At 34.6% G+C, this 23,330-nt stretch overlaps 1 protein-coding gene across 1 annotated transcript in view; it reads right to left on the minus strand.

Moving 5' to 3' along the window:
- LOC144450387 (putative palmitoyltransferase ZDHHC13) overlaps positions 1-23,330 on the minus strand; it is a 248,453-nt gene that overhangs the window by 195,844 nt on the left and 29,279 nt on the right. The window lies entirely within an intron of this gene.

The following is a 23,330-nucleotide window of genomic DNA, read 5'->3' on the forward strand; positions in this document are numbered from 1 at the left end:
AAGTATTATTTACACACACACACACACACACACACACACACACACACACACACACACACACACACACACACACAACACAGACACAGAGACACACACAGACACACACACACACACACACACACAGACACACACACAACACAGACACAGAGACACACACACACACACACACACACACACACACACAGACACACACACAACACAGACACAGAGACACACACAGACACACACACACACACACATTTCACCATTAGCACTGCCAACTCTAGTTATTCCATGTTACAGAGAAATATCTTACTTAAAGACACCAATTTGGAATGAGTGTTTCATAGGAACTAGCTTAATTTGCCAAACAAATTTATAGTAAATTAAGAGCAACAAATGTTTATTTTCAGTGAGCTGTTTTTTGATAATGACCAAGAAAAGAACTATAAATATCAATACATAAATGTACATTGATCAGAAAATTCAAAATGTTTTACTACATTTTTAAAAAAATCTCATAATACTGATAAATAACATGCTTTTGACAGCTCAATCATGAGAATATAGTGCTCTTGTCAGAATATAACTACAATGCCCATTACTGAACATGGTATTTTGCCAAATGTTACAAGAATTGTATGATGGAAGAAGAATTCAGAATTCAGACCTCTTTTGGAAACGTCTGGAAGAATATTACTGTCTTGGAAAACTAGTGATTGTAAGAAAAAACACTGTATAACTTCACAAGTTTCTCGGTAAATTCTCAAGAGAATGTATAAAAATGCCAAGATACCTTCTGACTTTATGCATGACTGTGTTCTTCTTTCAGAAACTAACTATGACAACAATCTCTGCTGTAATGTCTACATGTGATATATGAAGAACTTCCAAAATTACTATTTTCTTGCAATTTTGATGGTAGTAGCTCAGACAACAATTTCCAACACAGGAATCGTTATATTATGAAAACGTCTCTTTAATTTGAGTAGTATAAGAACTGATGGGACCAGCACCTTTGCTAGAAAACACAATACATGGAATGTCATGACTTGAGTGTTAATGTCTGAGAGTATCGTATCCTGGAAGTGTGGGCTTCCCATCAGTTCTTATACTACTATAGGAGGCTGAAAGGTGGGACTTTCGTAGGGAAGTATTTTTTTCTTGGGTGGAGAAGGGAAGGGAGAATACAATAATATCTATTATCAGATTATATGGGAGAATAATAGAAAGGATTCGGGGGGGGGGGGGGGCTCTGAAACCCTTTCATAAGTTTCAAAATAATTCCCTAAAAAAAGTCCTGATTTTGGGAGTCAGAAGGGTCACTATCAGAATATCAATAATTTCTAGGATCACAATTTCTGGGAAGAATTGGGGGCGAAAAAATAAGTCATGAGTTATAAGTTATGATATTTTTAGGTAATCTTTTTGAAAGGGTTTTGGGGGTCCAATCCAGATATGCAGAAACACAAATCGTACTTCACATTACTTTTTATAGTGAAGGCTCGTTAACATTGGATTCTGCTTCCTAAGATTTGTTTTCTCTCTCAATTTTAAATTTTGTGATGCCAGCCATTTTTAATTTGACTGATATATGCAAATGTATTCAAATTTTTAGAGGAGCTTCCAGCTAAAATCAATTAGCAGGTGCTGAGAAACAATCATGCCAAATTTGGCACCTTTATGTAAATGATTTCCCATAATTATAGCTGTTTTCAATGGTAATAATGTCATTGGGAATGTTATCCATATATCTGGAACATAAATACATATATTCTAAAAAAGCTTCCAGGATAAAATCAATAAATTAATCTTAAGCATGATTCATGACAACATTATTGTTTTTCAGTTGGTTATTTTGCTGAAACATGATTTTTCAAGGTTGATGGCGATTATTTTGAATTTTACTGGTTTATGCAAATATTCAGGTGGACTCCTATGCTCAAATCAATAAATAGATCCTTAGGAACATTCATGTCGTATTTGGTGCTTTTATCCGGCATGTAACAATCAAGTTGCTAAGTCACCTGACTATTGTGCATACGAATATTCGATGCTCCTTTTTTCAGAAAAATGTCTTCCAAATAAGGGCGTCTTGCACGTTATTTATAAAAACTAACAAACAATTTAGTAATCTGAGAATTTTTGGAGATACAATCTCACCATAACAATAATAACATAATAATAATAATAGTAACAATATGATGCAAGGATGTTTTATTTCACCAAGAAATGCTTTGGATTAGAGAATTAATTGTTCCAGCAACAGCAGAGTATGAACCATTTAGAGAATGAATTGTTCCAGGTCAACATAATCTTTGTAAATGATCTATTTAAAGTACATTTGATTTTACCATTTGATGCATACAACTGTTCAGGTCAAAATAAGAACAAAAGTGTCTTACAATACTTTATTTATCGTTGTAGTAAAGGGATGCATGAAGATATCCAATACCATTATATGGACGTTGGTCATCCTTAATGTATTATGTGATTCTGTCTTTGGTAAGATACGTCAGTTGTACATGAGGAATGATAACTATAGTACAGCTATGTCATGTTGTAAATATGAGTTCAAAGGTCAACTCTTCTAGGCCTTATACATCTCAAACTACAACTAATGATTGTCAGAATGAATCAAATTATCAGTTGGAGGGAGTGGTGGGATGAGTAAAAAGTATATGAAGTGTCGCAGAGGTATCAGTGCATATCATCACTTTAGATTTACTAAAAATGACCCTGGTGCTGTGTATGTAAATAAATCAATCTCTGATCCTGAGGAACGTGTGTATTTAGTAAAAAGGGGGGGGGGGGGTCACTTGGCCACCAACTGATGAGAGTTTACCATCAGTGCTACCAGCTGGTGGACTTTCCAGACAGCAATACTGTGATCTGCAGATCAAAGTACTGCTGTATGTAAGGGAACCATACAGGGGTAGTTTCTTCCCCATCACAGCTACACAGCTCAAGGAATAGAATAGAAACATGAACAAGTCTCTATCTAAAGTATTGTATCCATATTATGTCTTAATTGTTGCAGCTCATAATAGCAAACTAAGCATGTCTTACACTGAATGAAAATTTGAAGTCTTCACGCTTTGACTGTATTTTCAATACACAAATAAATTTGAAATCTAAAAACAGCAATAATTTAGAAAATAGTGTATATTTCTATTTGTAGCATAAAAATACACAGAACTCTACAAAATGTAAATACAATCTGGTCAGTATTTCTATGTGTACAAGTGTAGACTGAAGTCTATGGTAATAGTCTAGTCAGTGAGTATTTCTATGTGTACAAGTGTAGACTGAAGTCTATGGTAATAGTCTAGTCAGTGAGTATTTCTATGTGTACAAGTGTAGACTGAAGTCTATGGTAATAGTCTAGTCAGTGAGTATTTCTATGTGTACAAGTGTAGACTGAAGTCTATGGTAATAGTCTAGTCAGTGAGTATTTCTATGTGTACAAGTGTAGACTGAAGTCTATGGTAATAGTCTAGTCAGTGAGTATTTCTATGTGTACAAGTGTAGACTGAAGTCTATGGTAATAGTCTAGTCAGTGAGTATTTCTATGTGTACAAGTGTAGACTGAAGTCTATGGTAATAGTCTAGTCAGTGAGTATTTCTATGTGTACAAGTGTAGACTGAAGTCTATGGTAATAGTCTAGTCAGTGAGTATTTCTATGTGTACAAGTGTAGACTGAAGTCTATGGTAATAGTCTAGTCAGTGAGTATTTCTATGTGTACTAGTGTAGACTGAAGTCTATGGTAATAGTCTAGTCAGTGAGTATTTCTATGTGTACAAGTGTAGACTGAAGTCTATGGTAATAGTCTAGTCAGTGAGTATTTCTATGTGTACAAGTGTAGACTGAAGTCTATGGTAATAGTCTAGTCAGTGAGTATTTCTATGTGTACTAGTGTAGACTGAAGTCTATGGTAATAGTCTAGTCAGTGAGTATTTCTATGTGTACAAGTGTAGACTGAAGTCTATGGTAATAGTCTAGTCAGTGAGTATTTCTATGTGTACAAGTGTAGACTGAAGTCTATGGTAATAGTCTAGTCAGTGAGTATTTCTATGTGTACAAGTGTAGACTGAAGTCTATGGTAATAGTCTAGTCAGTGAGTATTTCTATGTGTACTAGTGTAGACTGAAGTCTATGGTAATAGTCTAGTCAGTCAGTATTTCTATGTGTACAAGTGTAGACTGAAATCTATGGTAATAGTCTAGTCAGTGAGTATTTCTATGTGTACTAGTGTAGACTGAAGTCTATGGTAATAGTCTAGTCAGTGAGTATTTCTATGTGTACTAGTGTAGACTGAAGTCTATGGTAATAGTCTAGTCAGTGAGTATTTCTATGTGTACAAGTGTAGACTGAAGTCTATGGTAATAGTCTAATCAGTCAGTATTTCTATGTGTACAAGTGTAGACTGAAGTATATGGTAATAGTCTAGTCAGTGAGTATTTCTATGTGTACAAGTGTAGACTGAAGTCTATGGTAATAGTCTAGTCAGTGAGTATTTCTATGTGTACAAGTGTAGACTGAAGTCTATGGTAATAGTCTAGTCAGTGAGTATTTCTATGTGTACAAGTGTAGACTGAAGTCTATGGTAATAGTCTAGTCAGTGAGTATTTCTATGTGTACAAGTGTAGACTGAAGTCTATGGTAATAGTCTAGTCAGTGAGTATTTCTATGTGTACAAGTGTAGACTGAAGTCTATGGTAATAGTCTAGTCAGTCAGTATTTCTATGTGTACAAGTGTAGACTGAAGTCTATGGTAATAGTCTAGTCAGTGAGTATTCCTATGTGTACAAGTGTAGACTGAAGTCTATGGTAATAGTCTAGTCAGTGAGTATTTATATGTATACAAGTGTAGACTGAAGTCTATGGTAATAGTCTAGTCAGTGAGTATTTCTATGTGTACAAGTGTAGACTGAAGTCTATGGTAATATTCTAGTCAGTGAGTATTTCTATGTGTACAAGTGTAGACTGAAGTCTATGGTAATAGTCTAGTCAGTGAGTATTTCTATGTGTACAAGTGTAGACTGAAGTCTAAGGTAATAGTCTAGTCAGTGAGTATTTCTATGTGTACAAGTGTAGACTGAAGTCTATGTTAATAGTCTAGTCAGTGAGTATTTCTATGTGTACAAGTGTAGACTGAAGTCTATGGTAATAGTCTAGTCAGTGAGTATTTCTATGTGTACAAGTGTAGACTGAAGTCTATGGTAATAGTCTAGTCAGTGAGTATTTCTATGTGTACAAGTGTAGACTATAGTCTATGGTAATAGTCTAGTCAGTGAGTATTTATATGTGTACTAGTGTAGACTGAAGTCTATGGTAATAGTCTAGTCAGTGAGTATTTCTATGTGTACAAGTGTAGACTGAAGTCTATGGTAATAGTCTAGTCAGTGAGTATTTCTATGTGTACAAGTGTAGACTGAAGTCTATGGTAATAGTCTAGTCAGTGAGTATTTCTATGTGTACAAGTGTAGACTGAAGTCTATGGTAATAGTCTAGTCAGTGAGTATTTCTATGTGTACAAGTGTAGACTGAAGTCTAAGGTAATAGTCTAGTCAGTGAGTATTTCTATGTGTACAAGTGTAGACTGAAGTCTATGGTAATAGTCTAGTCAGTGAGTATTTCTATGTGTACAAGTGTAGACTATAGTCTATGGTAATAGTCTAGTCAGTGAGTATTTCTATGTGTACAAGTGTAGACTATAGTATATGGTAATAGTCTAGTCAGTGAGTATTTCTATGTGTACAAGTGTAGACTGAAGTCTATGGTAATAGTCTAGTCAGTGAGTATTTCTATGTGTACAAGTGTAGACTGAAGTCTATGGTAATAGTCTAGTCAGTGAGTATTTCTATGTGTACTAGTGTAGACTGAAGTCTAAGGTAATAGTCTAGTCAGTGAGTATTTCTATGTGTACAAGTGTAGACTGAAGTCTATGGTAATAGTCTAGTCAGTGAGTATTTCTATGTGTACAAGTGTAGACTGAAGTCTATGGTAATAGTCTAGTCAGTGAGTATTTCTATGTGTACAAGTGTAGACTGAAGTCTATGGTAATAGTCTAGTCAGTGAGTATTTCTATGTGTACAAGTGTAGACTGAAGTCTATGGTAATAGTCTAGTCAGTGAGTATTTCTATGTGTACAAGTGTAGACTGAAGTCTATGGTAATAGTCTAGTCAGTGAGTATTTCTATGTGTACAAGTGTAGACTGAAGTCTAAGGTAATAGTCTAGTCAGTGAGTATTTCTATGTGTACAAGTGTAGACTGAAGTCTATGGTAATAGTCTAGTCAGTGAGTATTTCTATGTGTACAAGTGTAGACTATAGTCTATGGTAATAGTCTAGTCAGTGAGTATTTCTATGTGTACAAGTGTAGACTATAGTATATGGTAATAGTCTAGTCAGTGAGTATTTCTATGTGTACAAGTGTAGACTGAAGTCTATGGTAATAGTCTAGTCAGTGAGTATTTCTATGTGTACAAGTGTAGACTGAAGTCTATGGTAATAGTCTAGTCAGTGAGTATTTCTATGTGTACAAGTGTAGACTGAAGTCTATGGTAATAGTCTAGTCAGTGAGTATTTCTATGTGTACAAGTGTAGACTGAAGTCTATGGTAATAGTCTAGTCAGTGAGTATTTCTATGTGTACAAGTGTAGACTGAAGTATATGGTAATAGTCTAGTCAGTGAGTATTTATATGTGTACAAGTGTAGACTGAAGTCTATGGTAATAGTCTAGTCAGTGAGTATTTCTATGTGTACAAGTGTAGACTAAAGTCTATGGTAATAGTCTAGTCAGTGAGTATTTCTATGTGTACAAGTGTAGACTATAGTCTAAGGTAATAGTCTAGTCAGTGAGTATTTCTATGAGTACAAGTGTAGACTGAAGTCTAAGGTAATAGTCTAGTCAGTGAGTATTTATATGTGTACTAGTGTAGACTGAAGTCTATGGTAATAGTCTAATCAGTGAGTATTTCTATGTGTACAAGTGTAGACTGAAGTCTATGGTAATAGTCTAGTCAGTGAGTATTTCTATGTGTACAAGTGTAGACTGAAGTCTATGGTAATAGTCTAGTCAGTGAGTATTTATATGTGTACAAGTGTAGACTATAGTCTAAGGTAATAGTCTAGTCAGTGAGTATTTATATGTGTACTAGTGTAGACTGAAGTCTATGGTAATAGTCTAGTCAGTGAGTATTTCTATGTGTACAAGTGTAGACTGAAGTCTATGGTAATAGTCTAGTCAGTGAGTATTTATATGTGTACAAGTGTAGACTATAGTCTAAGGTAATAGTCTAGTCAGTGAGTATTTATATGTGTACTAGTGTAGACTGAAGTCTATGGTAATAGTCTAGTCAGTGAGTATTTCTATGTGTACAAGTGTAGACTGAAGTCTATGGTAATAGTCTAGTCAGTGAGTATTTCTATGTGTACTAGTGTAGACAATAGTCTATGGTAATAGTCTAGTCAGTGAGTATTTATATGTGTACAAGTGTAGACTGAAGTCCAAGGTAATAGTCTAGTCAGTGAGTATTTATATGTGTACAAGTGTAGACTGAAGTCTATGGTAATAGTCTAGTCAGTGAGTATTTCTATGTGTACAAGTGTAGACTGAAGTCTATGGTAATAGTCTAGTCAGTGAGTATTTCTATGTGTACAAGTGTAGACTGAAATCTAAGGTAATAGTCTAGTCAGTGAGTATTTATATGTGTACTAGTGTAGACTGAAGTCTATGGTAATAGTCTAGTCAGTGAGTATTTCTATGTGTACTAGTGTAGACTGAAGTCTATGGTAATAGTCTAGTCAGTGAGTATTTCTATGTGTACAAGTGTAGACTGAAGTCTATGGTAATAGTCTAGTCAGTGAGTATTTATATGTGTACAAGTGTAGACTATAGTCTAAGGTAATAGTCTAGTCAGTGAGTATTTATATGTGTACTAGTGTAGACTGAAGTCTATGGTAATAGTCTAGTCAGTGAGTATTTCTATGTGTACAAGTGTAGACTATAGTCTATGGTAATAGTCTAGTCAGTGAGTATTTATATGTGTACAAGTGTAGACTGAAGTCTAAGGTAATAGTCTAGTCTGTGAGTATTTCTATGTGTACAAGTGTAGACTATAGACTATGGTAATAGTCTAGTCAGTGAGTATTTCTATGTGTACAAGTGTAGACTGAAGTCTATGGTAATAGTCTAGTCAGTGAGTATTTCTATGTGTACAAGTGTAGACTGAAGTCTAAGGTAATAGTCTAGTCAGTGAGTATTCCTATGTGTACAAGTGTAGACTGAAGTCTATGGTAATAGTCTAGTCAGTGAGTATTTCTATGTGTACAAGTGTAGACTGAAGTCTAAGGTAATAGTCTAGTCAGTGAGTATTCCTATGTGTACAAGTGTAGACTATAGTGAATGTCTGGTCAGTGAGTATTTATATGTGTAGAAGTGTAGACTGAAGTCTATGGTAATAGTCTAGTCAGTGAGTATTTCTATGTGTACTAGTGTAGACTGAAGTCTATGGTAATAGTCTAGTCAGTGAGTATTTCTATGTGTACAAGTGTAGACTGAAGTCTATGGTAATAGTCTAGTCAGTGAGTATTTCTATGTGTACAAGTGTAGACTGAAGTCTAAGGTAATAGTCTAGTCAGTGAGTATTTATATGTGTACAAGTGTAGACTGAAGTCTATGGTAATAGTCTAGTCAGTGAGTATTTATATGTGTACAAGTGTAGACTGAAGTCTATGGTAATAGTCTAGTCAGTGAGTATTTCTATGTGTACAAGTGTAGACTGAAGTCTATGGTAATAGTCTAGTCAGTGAGTATTTCTATGTGTACAAGTGTAGACTGAAGTCTATGGTAATAGTCTAGTCAGTGAGTATTTCTATGTGTACAAGTGTAGACTGAAGTCTATGGTAATAGTCTAGTCAGTGAGTATTTCTATGTGTACAAGTGTAGACTGAAGTCTATGGTAATAGTCTAGTCAGTGAGTATTTATATGTGTACAAGTGTAGACTGAAGTCTATGGTAATAGTCTAGTCAGTGAGTATTTCTATGTGTACAAGTGTAGACTGAAGTCTATGGTAATAGACTAGTCAGTGAGTATTTATATGTGTACTAGTGTAGACTGAAGTCTATGGTAATAGTCTAGTCAGTGAGTATTTCTATGTGTACAAGTGTAGACTGAAGTCTATGGTAATAGTCTAGTCAGTGAGTATTTCTATGTGTACAAGTGTAGACTGAAGTCTATGGTAATAGTCTAGTCAGTGAGTATTTATATGTGTACAAGTGTAGACTATAGTCTAAGGTAATAGCCTAGTCAGTGAGTATTTATATGTGTACTAGTGTAGACTGAAGTCTATGGTAATAGTCTAGTCAGTGAGTATTTCTATGTGTACAAGTGTAGACTGAAGTCTATGGTAATAGTCTAGTCAGTGAGTATTTATATGTGTACAAGTGTAGACTATAGTCTAAGGTAATAGTCTAGTCAGTGAGTATTTATATGTGTACTAGTGTAGACTGAAGTCTATGGTAATAGTCTAGTCAGTGAGTATTTCTATGTGTACAAGTGTAGACTGAAGTCTATGGTAATAGTCTAGTCAGTGAGTATTTCTATGTGTACTAGTGTAGACTATAGTCTATGGTAATAGTCTAGTCAGTGAGTATTTATATGTGTACAAGTGTAGACTGAAGTCCACGGTAATAGTCTAGTCAGTGAGTATTTATATGTGTACAAGTGTAGACTGAAGTCTATGGTAATAGTCTAGTCAGTGAGTATTTCTATGTGTACAAGTGTAGACTGAAGTCTATGGTAATAGTCTAGTCAGTGAGTATTTCTATGTGTACAAGTGTAGACTGAAGTCTATGGTAATAGTCTAGTCAGTGAGTATTTATATGTGTACAAGTGTAGACTGAAGTCTATGGTAATAGTCTAGTCAGTGAGTATTTCTATGTGTACAAGTGTAGACTGAAGTCTAAGGTAATAGTCTAGTCAGTGAGTATTTATATGTGTACTAGTGTAGACTGAAATCTAAGGTAATAGTCTAGTCAGTGAGTATTTCTATGTGTACAAGTGTAGACTGAAATCTAAGGTAATAGTCTAGTCAGTGAGTATTTATATGTGTACAAGTGTAGACTGAAGTCTATGGTAATAGTCTAGTCAGTGAGTATTTATATGTGTACAAGTGTAGACTGAAGTCTATGGTAATAGTCTAGTCAGTGAGTATTTCTATGTGTACAAGTGTAGACTGAAGTCTAAGGTAATAGTCTAGTCAGTGAGTATTTATATGTGTACTAGTGTAGACTGAAGTCTATGGTAATAGTCTAGTCAGTGAGTATTTCTATGTGTACTAGTGTAGACTGAAGTCTATGGTAATAGTCTAGTCAGTGAGTATTTCTATGTGTACAAGTGTAGACTGAAGTCTATGGTAATAGTCTAGTCAGTGAGTATTTATATGTGTACAAGTGTAGACTATAGTCTAAGGTAATAGTCTAGTCAGTGAGTATTTATATGTGTACTAGTGTAGACTGAAGTCTATGGTAATAGTCTAGTCAGTGAGTATTTCTATGTGTACAAGTGTAGACTATAGTCTATGGTAATAGTCTAGTCAGTGAGTATTTATATGTGTACAAGTGTAGACTGAAGTCTAAGGTAATAGTCTAGTCTGTGAGTATTTCTATGTGTACAAGTGTAGACTATAGACTATGGTAATAGTCTAGTCAGTGAGTATTTCTATGTGTACAAGTGTAGACTGAAGTCTATGGTAATAGTCTAGTCAGTGAGTATTTCTATGTGTACAAGTGTAGACTGAAGTCTAAGGTAATAGTCTAGTCAGTGAGTATTCCTATGTGTACAAGTGTAGACTGAAGTCTATGGTAATAGTCTAGTCAGTGAGTATTTCTATGTGTACAAGTGTAGACTGAAGTCTAAGGTAATAGTCTAGTCAGTGAGTATTCCTATGTGTACAAGTGTAGACTATAGTGAATGTCTGGTCAGTGAGTATTTATATGTGTACAAGTGTAGACTGAAGTCTATGGTAATAGTCTAGTCAGTGAGTATTTCTATGTGTACTAGTGTAGACTGAAGTCTATGGTAATAGTCTAGTCAGTGAGTATTTCTATGTGTACAAGTGTAGACTGAAGTCTATGGTAATAGTCTAGTCAGTGAGTATTTCTATGTGTACAAGTGTAGACTGAAGTCTAAGGTAATAGTCTAGTCAGTGAGTATTTATATGTGTACAAGTGTAGACTGAAGTCTATGGTAATAGTCTAGTCAGTGAGTATTTATATGTGTACAAGTGTAGACTGAAGTCTATGGTAATAGTCTAGTCAGTGAGTATTTATATGTGTACAAGTGTAGACTGAAGTCTATGGTAATAGTCTAGTCAGTGAGTATTTCTATGTGTACAAGTGTAGACTGAAGTCTATGGTAATAGTCTAGTCAGTGAGTATTTCTATGTGTACAAGTGTAGACTGAAGTCTATGGTAATAGTCTAGTCAGTGAGTATTTCTATGTGTACAAGTGTAGACTGAAGTCTATGGTAATAGTCTAGTCAGTGAGTATTTATATGTGTACAAGTGTAGACTGAAGTCTATGGTAATAGTCTAGTCAGTGAGTATTTCTATGTGTACAAGTGTAGACTGAAGTCTATGGTAATAGTCTAGTCAGTGAGTATTTCTATGTGTACAAGTGTAGACTGAAGTCTATGGTAATAGTCTAGTCAGTGAGTATTTCTATGTGTACAAGTGTAGACTATAGTCTAAGGTAATAGTCTAGTCAGTGAGTATTTCTATGAGTACAAGTGTAGACTGAAGTCTAAGGTAATAGTCTAGTCAGTGAGTATTTATATTTGTACTAGTGTAGACTGAAGTCTATGGTAATAGTCTAATCAGTGAGTATTTCTATGTGTACAAGTGTAGACTGAAGTCTATGGTAATAGTCTAGTCAGTGAGTATTTCTATGTGTACAAGTGTAGACTGAAGTCTATGGTAATAGTCTAGTCAGTGAGTATTTATATGTGTACAAGTGTAGACTATAGTCTAAGGTAATAGTCTAGTCAGTGAGTATTTATATGTGTACTAGTGTAGACTGAAGTCTATGGTAATAGTCTAGTCAGTGAGTATTTCTATGTGTACAAGTGTAGACTGAAGTCTATGGTAATAGTCTAGTCAGTGAGTATTTATATGTGTACAAGTGTAGACTATAGTCTAAGGTAATAGTCTAGTCAGTGAGTATTTATATGTGTACTAGTGTAGACTGAAGTCTATGGTAATAGTCTAGTCAGTGAGTATTTCTATGTGTACAAGTGTAGACTGAAGTCTATGGTAATAGTCTAGTCAGTGAGTATTTCTATGTGTACTAGTGTAGACTATAGTCTATGGTAATAGTCTAGTCAGTGAGTATTTATATGTGTACAAGTGTAGACTGAAGTCCAAGGTAATAGTCTAGTCAGTGAGTATTTATATGTGTACAAGTGTAGACTGAAGTCTATGGTAATAGTCTAATCAGTGAGTATTTCTATGTGTACAAGTGTAGACTGAAGTCTATGGTAATAGTCTAGTCAGTGAGTATTTCTATGTGTACAAGTGTAGACTGAAATCTAAGGTAATAGTCTAGTCAGTGAGTATTTATATGTGTACTAGTGTAGACTGAAGTCTATGGTAATAGTCTAGTCAGTGAGTATTTCTATGTGTACAAGTGTAGACTGAAGTCTATGGTAATAGTCTAGTCAGTGAGTATTTATATGTGTACAAGTGTAGACTATAGTCTAAGGTAATAGTCTAGTCAGTGAGTATTTATATGTGTACTAGTGTAGACTGAAGTCTATGGTAATAGTCTAGTCAGTGAGTATTTCTATGTGTACAAGTGTAGACTATAGTCTATGGTAATAGTCTAGTCAGTGAGTATTTATATGTGTACAAGTGTAGACTGAAGTCTAAGGTAATAGTCTAGTCTGTGAGTATTTCTATGTGTACAAGTGTAGACTATAGACTATGGTAATAGTCTAGTCAGTGAGTATTTCTATGTGTACAAGTGTAGACTGAAGTCTATGGTAATAGTCTAGTCAGTGAGTATTTCTATGTGTACAAGTGTAGACTGAAGTCTAAGGTAATAGTCTAGTCAGTGAGTATTCCTATGTGTACAAGTGTAGACTGAAGTCTATGGTAATAGTCTAGTCAGTGAGTATTTCTATGTGTACAAGTGTAGACTGAAGTCTAAGGTAATAGTCTAGTCAGTGAGTATTCCTATGTGTACAAGTGTAGACTATAGTGAATGTCTGGTCAGTGAGTATTTATATGTGTACAAGTGTAGACTGAAGTCTATGGTAATAGTCTAGTCAGTGAGTATTTCAATGTGTACTAGTGTAGACTGAAGTCTATGGTAATAGTCTAGTCAGTGAGTATTTCTATGTGTACTAGTGTAGACTGAAGTCTATGGTAATAGTCTAGTCAGTGAGTATTTACATGTGTACAAGTGTAGACTATAGTGAATGTCTGGTCTGTTAGTGTTTATTTGTACAAAAGTAGATTGCAGTCTACAATATCTATATTAATAGATTTGCAGTCTTACACATTATGTCTTAGTGGTAGTTAGGGAAAACACCTGTGAATATTTCGATTAACAAAGTGAAAATATTTCAGTGTCCTTGTAATTAGACTATGACCTTGAGCTTGGATCGAAAAGATCATGTGATAAGTGTGTTGCCCGTCCCCTAAAACCTATATATAGACACTTGTGTCATATCTGCAGCACTTTGGGACCCTGCGATATTCAATACCTTAATATTTTAGTGATATTGATACTAGTTGTCTTGGTAACAGAAGTTTGTAATAAAAGCAGCTCAGCAAATGCCTTTGCTGTATTTTTCCTGAAAGACTAAAAGATTTGATATTTTCTGCGGCTTTTTCATCACTGTAAAGATCTCATCTGATGTTTCCGACGGTAATTTAACAAGTCATTGAGAATGACATAGCCCCCACTATGATTTGGTTTTAATTTAAGGAACTGGCAGTTTATGTTGTCATTTTGATGTTGATTCCTGTGCTTCTTATCTCTAGTAAAGTCATTGCACCCAACAATGATACAATTAGTTTGATACACAAAAAATTACAATTTGATTTCTTGATATCACTACCCTGATCACGCAACAACACTTGTGAAGCTAAATCAAACAGACTTAGATATGTTGTGTCTGCTCGTTGGACATGACACATGCCTACTCATACTGTGTCTCCTCATTGGACACGGGACATACCTACTCTTCAAGATGATGTCATGGAATAAACCATTCAACAAGAAAGGATGGGTCGGGTATGGGGGGGGGGGCCTCTTCAAGCAATTCTGAGTTATGGCTTTGCAATGGACATGAAAACTGCACCAACAAAATGGCTGCCAGCCATCCATATCAGATTGAATCATGACGGAAATGGATATGCACATGTATGTCATAGAACACTGTCCTAATACCAACTTTGAATGAGATCTGTTCAAGCATGTCTGAGTTATGGCTTTGGACATGGAAAATTCACAAACAAAATGCAAGGCAGCCATATTGGATTGTATCATAAAACAAATTGACGTGCATATGTATGCCATAGTATATTGCCCCTGTACCAGGTTTGAAAAAATCGGTCCAGACGTCTCCAAGAAACAGCTCCGGACAGACGGATAGATGGAACCCAATCCATAAGTCCCCATCCCAGACTTTGTCTGGCGGGAACAAATAATTACAAAAAGATGACCTTGACCTTGGATTGAGAGGATCATATAATCAGTGAATTGCTTGTCCCCAAAACCCTAAATACAAACACTTACATTATATCAATAGCACTTTCAGATTAGTATATTAACACTTTGGTATAATTGGGGATATTGACAGCAGTTGTCTTGGTAACAGCTGTTTGTTACAAAACAACTTCATATGTACTTTTTTCATGTTTTACGGAAATATTTTATGTTTGGCTATTTCCTTGACCATCTTACAGCTCTACTGGTCATATCTGATGAAAGTATACGGAAAGGTTTCAATGAATGTTTCGATAAAACTTAAAAGTCCAACAAATTAAGTAGACCTTGAATTTTGACAATGACCCTGAGCTTGAATCGAAAAGGTCTCTGTTTGTTCACTGTATCTGGGGCAGGGACCAGGACACTAATTTTCCTAGATGTTTCTTGTATTTGGGTAGGGACCAGGACACTAATTTTTCTCTGTTTGTTCACTATATTTGGGGCATGAACCAGGACACCACACACCTACTAACGACTCAACGATGTTGAAGTACCTTTTAGTGATCATAAATGACTGGAAAGAATTCAACCTATTTTACAAAAAGTTCAATGATACTGTACCGTACACTGGCAATACAATGTATGTCAATAATAAATAAAATTATATGGGAGACAATTTCAGGAGATAACTTGGTTATGAAGTGAACCATTCATTGCATTATTTTGAAGAGGATATTTTATTTTTCCATATTTGTTTTTTAATTTGATACTTTTAATTCCACATTATAGTTTACTTTAATACAAAGGTAACAACACTCTGAAATTTCTACTTTATAGTTACCATAGTTACCAAGAATGTTGAATAAAATGGTTATTATTTTGAAAGGAAAATAGATCTCGTTTGCTTTATTTGTTGTCACACGTTACCCCTAAAGTTAACATGCAGACAGACAGACAGACACAATTATACATATATACATACATACACTATCCTCTGTACAAGTGAATGTGTCTACTATTCTCTACATAGTCTATACCTAGGCTACCATATTGGTTCATTATCCATACATCAGATGATTATATCATATCAACTACAAATACTGTATGAGTCATATCTTGACAAAATTACGTTTACAACATCAGGGGAAATAAATATCTGGTTGCTATGAATATATTCACAAAGTCTATTTTAGTATCTGTAACTTACATATATAAACAGGGGTACATAGTGCATGCCAGCTAAGGTCAGGTGAGGCAAGCCCTGAATTCAATGGCAAATTTGAAATTAATAGCAAATAAATTACAATGATTTCCTTGTGTATGTTAAATTCAACTTGCAGTAAAGTAGGTCTTAGATTTGTATTTTCCTGATTGATCTTGACTATGTCTTTCAAAACACAAAGTGTGTTGAGAGAGCACACTCAAGATCAACCAGCTAATATACCACTTGTAAGCTAACATTGGTCAAATTGTAAACTTGTGATTTTGTCAACAATTGACTTCATCATTAGAAGCAATTTACTTTGAAAAAAATATGAAATGTAGAAACTGACATTTGCTGACTCAGTACAGAGGTTTAGTATTATTGAAGAACCCAATATAGGCATGCTTTCTTTAGGGGATGGCCAACTTCATTCCATAAAAGGGATGTGCTACCTTGGTGACACAAGTACTCATTTGAAGCATAATTATGAATACAATAATACAAACATTTCTGATTAAATTCTCAATAATTAAAGGTTTTATTTGATATATTTTGAATTATTGTAAGATGTAACCAGTGAAGGTCTGAGTACAAAATATATATTGGAAATCTTATTAACCAGTGAAGGTCTAAGTACAAAATATATGTTGTATATCTTATTAACCAGTGAAGGTCCAAGTACAAAATATATATTGGATATCTTAGTAACCAGTGAAGGTCTAAGTACAAAATATATATTGGAAATCTTATTAACCAGTGAAGGTCTAAGTACAAAATATATATTGGAAATCTTATTAACCAGTGAAGGTCTAAGTACAAAATATATATTGGAAATCTTATTAACCAGTGAAGGTCTAAGTACAAAATATATATTGGAAATCTTATTAACCAGTGAAGGTCTAAGTACAAAATATATATTAGATATCTTAGTAACCAGTGAAGGTCTAAGTACAAAATATATATTGGAAATCTTATTAACCAGTGAAGGTCCAAGTACAAAATATATATTGTATATCTTATTAACCAGTGAAGGTCTAAGTACAAACTATATATTAGATATCTTAGTAACCAGTGAAGGTCTAAGTACAAAATATATATTGGAAATCTTATTAACCAGTGAAGGTCCAAGTACAAAATATATATTGGATATCTTATTAACCAGTGAAGGTCTAAGTACAAACTATATATTAGATATCTTAGTAACCAGTGAAGGTCCAAGTACGAAATATATATTGGATATCTTATTAACCAGTGAAGGTTTGAGAACAAAATGTGCATTGTACTATAGTATTAACTAGGTGAGGTCTGGGAACAAATGTGTATTGTGTGTGTATTAACCAGCCAAGGTCTGAGAACAAAATGCACTTTGTATGACCTAATATACAAGCAAAACAGAGACTGCTGAGGTCATGAATTTGACCTTCACTGTTGAGAACATTTAGAGATGAAGATCTCAATATGAATGGATTTCAGTATTGGTCATATCCTTGTCTTGGTGAATGTTCTACAAGATTGGACAGTCACTGATCATCAGAGTTAGTGTTACCTAATGTTTGACAGGAGGCCACTGAAGACCAAGAGAAAGTGAGAAGGGTGTGGTGGAGATCGAGAGATACATGTGTATGCTTGTATAAATTTAACCGTCACAGTTAAGAACATTAAGAGATGGATGGAGATTTCAATATGAATGCATTTCAGTGTTGGTGGCATTGGCAATGGACAACATAACACTGGACACATTAAAGATGTAGTGTTATTTAGTATTTGGATCCTTTGGGTTACAGTGTGTTGCAGTGTCAAGTCAATCTAGTGAAAATGTTGGCCTAACCTTGAACTAACTGCAACAGAAATTATTTTAGTGCATCTTGATCAGAATTGTATACTGAACAACATATCAAAAGTCTAGAGAAATCTACTTGTAGGGCTAAAAATGAGTTTTGAATAATTTGCATAATTATAAAATACTCTGTATGTAAAAACCCATGCAAGTAACAAGTCTATGGATAGCTCTGAGGATGGGTAATAATTGCTCTCACTAGTATTTTGACTGGAACCTAATAAAGATGTGTTAAGTACAAATATACAGCCAGGAATACCTACATGTATCAAGTCACCACCTGTTTGACTAAACCTTACCACCAGTAACTTTACTTGTGACCTGAGATGGAGCATCAACTCAGGATCGATTCACAGAACAGTCTGTTGATAATTTTGTAGGATCCTTTGGTTGCAGTCTGTGTGTTACCTTGGGTACACTAGTATTAAACCTGTCTGATCAAGTCACCATCTGTTAGACTTTACCACCAGTAACTTTACAAAGTTTACTAGTGACCTGAGATGAAGTGTTAATTCATGGCCGATTCACCCAACACTCTATCAACTATGTATACTACAACAAGATTATCTATAGTATAACTGGGAGTGCCCTATCATCCAAATAAATAACATTAACTGAGACTGAGTGCCCCTATCATCTATTGGGACTGAGTTGTGTGGTTCCGGTTACATTCAAGATGGAGTAGATAGATTTATTATTTTAGAATATTTTTTTTTCTGTATGTGTGTCTAGTTCAGGTTTTCCATTGTTTTCCAAATTTTCTCTGTGTTGTTTATTTCTTCCTATCAGATGTACAGCCATAACAGATTAGAAGAACAGTTTTATTTTGTCTTTTTAAGTTTATGTCAGTTTCCGGGTTCATTATTTCTCGTGAGACTTCACAGTTTTTGCGACTTTATTATTTTTTCTAGAATACGTAAAAAAAAAAGTTTAGGTTCTGCAGTGAAAGCTAGATGGGGTCGGGTAAGCAGAACCAAACAATTATTTTTATTTGGCCTCATCCTCATGTACATCCTGTACTACACAATGCATTTATTACAAATCTATCTGGGTGAGACTGAGACAGTGAGAGTGAAATGAAACAAAACTTAATATCCAGTAGTAGTAGTAGCAGAATGACATGACATACCACACCTCAAGAAGACAGAAAGACAGAAAGACAGACAGACAGACAGACAGACAGGCATTTTACCTTGAACCACAATGTAGTTCAGTGTTCAAGTTAGGTACAAATGTAGGCACAGTTTTCAAGCAACCTCAGGGAGAGATTAATTCCAGTTCCATTCACACACAATTGTTACATTATGTTAAGTACCCCATAAAAATTCTCATGGTTTAATTGGATCAATAAAACAATAATTTATGTATACTCTTTTTGCCTGACTGGCATTTCAACTAAAAAATTATGTTTTTTAGCCCTAATTTGCATTATAACAGTGCACTTTACACACATATACAAGCTGTGTTGACAAGCCAAATACAGGGTATCAACATGTGTTAAGGAGTAGAACAAGAAACTGCACTCGACACACACATTACCTGTGAAATTCTAAAATATGTTTATTACCGTTTATTAACATTTTCAATGGTAATTCCAGTGAAAATAAAATATTCTACACTAATTTCTGCTTGACTGACATTCTCATAAGGCAAGATATTGAAGCCAGTGACTATGTGATACAGGTCAATCTTTGAATGGAAATTGCGCATGTGGCTCATATGTTTGTATGGTTGTGTGGAGTTACACTATAGGAATATAAATAGAGCTATACACAATGGAAGAGGAATGTTTGGAAATGGAAGAGATATCCATTTTTTATCAGATACATGAATTTTTGGGTTACGTGTATTTAGCTTTGTACTAGTACTGAAAAGTCAGGCCACTGTTTCTTCAGTGGTTTGAGATGAAAGTCAGTTTTAAATCTATGTGTATCTAATATGTATAGGGTTACTAAGGTTGTTATGTCATTAATTTAACTTTCACTTTTGAGATATTGCAGATTTCTCTAATATGTGTTGTTGTATCACTATGTAGAACTTTACAACATTTTTACACCAAAATTGCATATCACTGATGAGATCATTATGTGCTTAATAATTTGCTTTATCTATACACTCCTAGATGCATCCCCATTAAATTTCTGCCCAATCTGCTCAGATGTTTTGGACTTAAAGACTGTTGACCAAAAAGATACATTTTAGCTCTAATTTGCATATTACTGATGGCATCATCATGTTGTGAACAATTCTTAATCTAAACACCTATAAGAATGTTCCCACCAATATTTAGACATATCTGCCTAGTAGTTTGTGAGTTTAGGTTTATTGACCAAAAATCACATTTGTTTACCCAAATCACAGTGGTGATGTGATCATTTTGACTTGAACAATTTCCAAACTAGACACATATTAAGGTAATATACCCACCAAATATCATGGCAATCAGTCAAGCGGTTTTTGACTTTAAGTTGTTTACACACACACACACACACACACACACACACACACACACACACACACACTTAAAAAGTGATGCCTATAGCACTGTTGAACCTTATCAGTTCAGTTGTGCTAAAAGATCTAATGAGTGTTCTTTAGCACTTGAGCAGATTGTTTAAATTTTCGATCAATCATTCTCTTTATTTCAGTTGGTCAAGAAGTAACAAAGAGTATTGAATTCAAAGGAAGACATACATTTTTGGGAAGAGGTTGGCTCAGATAGGATGTCAAAAGGAGAAGGCAAGACCTGTGGTGTCAGTATCATCAATGTGTATTAATCACGATGGAGAATCTACCTGTAGGTGTTTGTTAAATTAACCAAAACTTTGGATGAAAGACTTGATAAAAAGGACTATAATAATAAATCACAACAGACACAATTGTTGAAAGGTTTGTCTCTGACAGAGTGTGAACTAAAAGTGTTGACTAGGACTACATGGAAGATATCGTATCCCTGTATTGACAGATAATACTAATACCTACATCCTAAGAACACAACACGTTGAATATACCATACTGGACTGTTCTAATTTAACTTGTTTCATCAGTGGTTTAGTCTAGTTCCTATACATTATCTTTATGATTTATACCTTCACTCACAGTATAGTCAAAGCTCTGATGAAAGGTGTTAATTATGGCTCAACCCCATTGTGACTAAATCATGAACAGCACATACCACTAGTAATAAAGGGGTGTCATCACTGCTCACTAAATATTAATTTGGTACAGCTGTTTTTACAATGTCCAATGTCCAACCAGGACTCCACCACCAGTAGAATTTAAATTAAATCACTTGGGGACTCAACAACATAATCATGTTTATATGAACGCTGTATGAGGGAGCACAGGAATGTGTGCTGATTAAGGGACTTTGACCAGACTGTGGTTAGGGTTAGAAACCATAGTTTGGCATCCAGACTATCAGTGGGTTTGACTCCACAATTTTCCTTTCAATTAGTTTTGCTTTTTAATACTATATACAGTGGGATCTAATTATTAATATCATCCATATCCAGTGTAAAATAACACCACTTTAATTGTAAGGTTAGCATGTGGACCTTCTAACTGTAGTCCATTTGTAAACAATGTTGTCACAGCTAACAGTGTAATGAGGCTGTCCCAACTGTAATTATCAATAACTGTAATTCATGACAATTGAACCTTTTACTTCACACTGACAACACTATTTACAGACTTATTGCATTTAGAGACACCTCACTGGGATGCTAATTAAAATGAATGTAACTGGTGCATTTGTACACTTGATATGGGATATGTCATAAACGATTGTGACTAGCAGTGAACAACTTTGGTCTGATGTTAAGTTTTGTAATTTCTGAAAATATTGGAAATTAAAGACAAGTCGCATAGAAGTCCTGTTGAGATTGTCGGAACATACAAAATTGTTTCATCATTATTTGGGGGAAAAGATTGTTTATTGAAGTTAGCCAAAGTTACACCTATTGAATTAAAGGTTGTTCATTAAACTGACATTGATCTTTTGGCTTCTAAGAATATCTATATCTTAATGTATTCAAATTGTAATGATGACAACATGAATAGCAAATGTGGATAACAATCTGAGGCTACGTTTTCCCTGTGAATGGACTAGAAAAGCTGTGTATGTGGCAAAAATACAGACTTGTGCTGTTCTGTTTGCTGAGAATGTGTGGGTTTTGAAATCATTACACAAAAAATCTAGAATATAACCTTGATAGAAAAATATATAAAAATAACTTGTCAATTGCATTGTCACTTGTAGTATTACTAATATTATAATATTGATATGTGTAAAACAAACAGTCTTTAAACTCAGCTAACCCTTGTTTATCAGAAATAATTGCACACAGGAATTATTGAGTTTTATTGTAACACACCATATGACTATGTGCCAATCATTCAGTTTAGGGAGGTTATGATATTTGTGATAGCAGACTCCCCTGCTCCACCCACAAAAGACACATTTTTATGCTCTAATTTGCATATCGCTGATAAAATCAGCATATCATCAGTACTTCTAAATCTAAACACTCCTAAGTACGTTCCCACCAGACCTAAAAACTGAACAGAAACAAATGGCTGAGCGCCAAAACACCAACATTGCTACTAAACTGCCGCCAAAAAGGGTGGGGCCCTCGCAGTCCGTAATTAACAATTTATCCCTAGAGAAATATACATATTACAGGTTAATCTGCTCAGTAGTTTTGGTATTATAGATTTTGACCCAAACCACACATCTCTGATGCAATCATTTTCTTTTGAACAATTTTCCATCTACATGCTCTATGTAATGTCCCATCAAATATCAAGGTAATCAGTCTTTCAAAAAATCTTTATTATGAGTTGTCTGTATTGCCTCTTTTTTGACTTATAGAATCAATATATTGTTTTAACCATGGTGACTGGTTGAATTCTAATACTTTATGAACATTCTTAACGTTCAAATCCAGATTGGTATATAACTGTATATAACTATATATATCTATACTGTAAAACATTAATTTTTACCCCCTCAGTAGTAATGTATTTATCTTGAATTTCATACAAAAGCCTACATTGGTATCTATAACTATAGATTTCTATATACCAAACTGTTCCCATTTTACTTCTGTAAGACCCACTCCTCTCCTCACAACTGACAATTCATTTACTATATGCCATATGGTTGTCAATGTCAGCAGTGATTTGATGACATGGTCTGATATTATGATACCAAACCCAACACCTAAGCCATTAATTTATGGCAACACTGGACTGTTCATTACCATGGTTACACGGATGATATAGTAAAAGTCAACTTGTTTTGATCATTTCATAACCATAGCTTATAACAATGTAAAGTACAGTGTCTACAATCAAAATAATATTAATTTAATTTTTGAGTGGTCACTAAGTGCCAACCTACAGGTTATTTCACAAGTAGTTTACATATGATGTGGAGTGATAGGATGCCAAAATCACAGAATAATGATAACTACACAACATAGTTAGTCAAAGTAAAATGTGACTCTCCCCTATCCCATTTTCTAAAATATGGCCTTTCTCCAACAATTTATTTGTAAAGGTTGACCCCCCCCCCCCACCC

This window comes from Glandiceps talaboti, chromosome 19 (genome assembly GCF_964340395.1).
Source record: "Glandiceps talaboti chromosome 19, keGlaTala1.1, whole genome shotgun sequence".
Lineage (NCBI taxonomy): Eukaryota > Metazoa > Hemichordata > Enteropneusta > Spengelidae > Glandiceps > Glandiceps talaboti.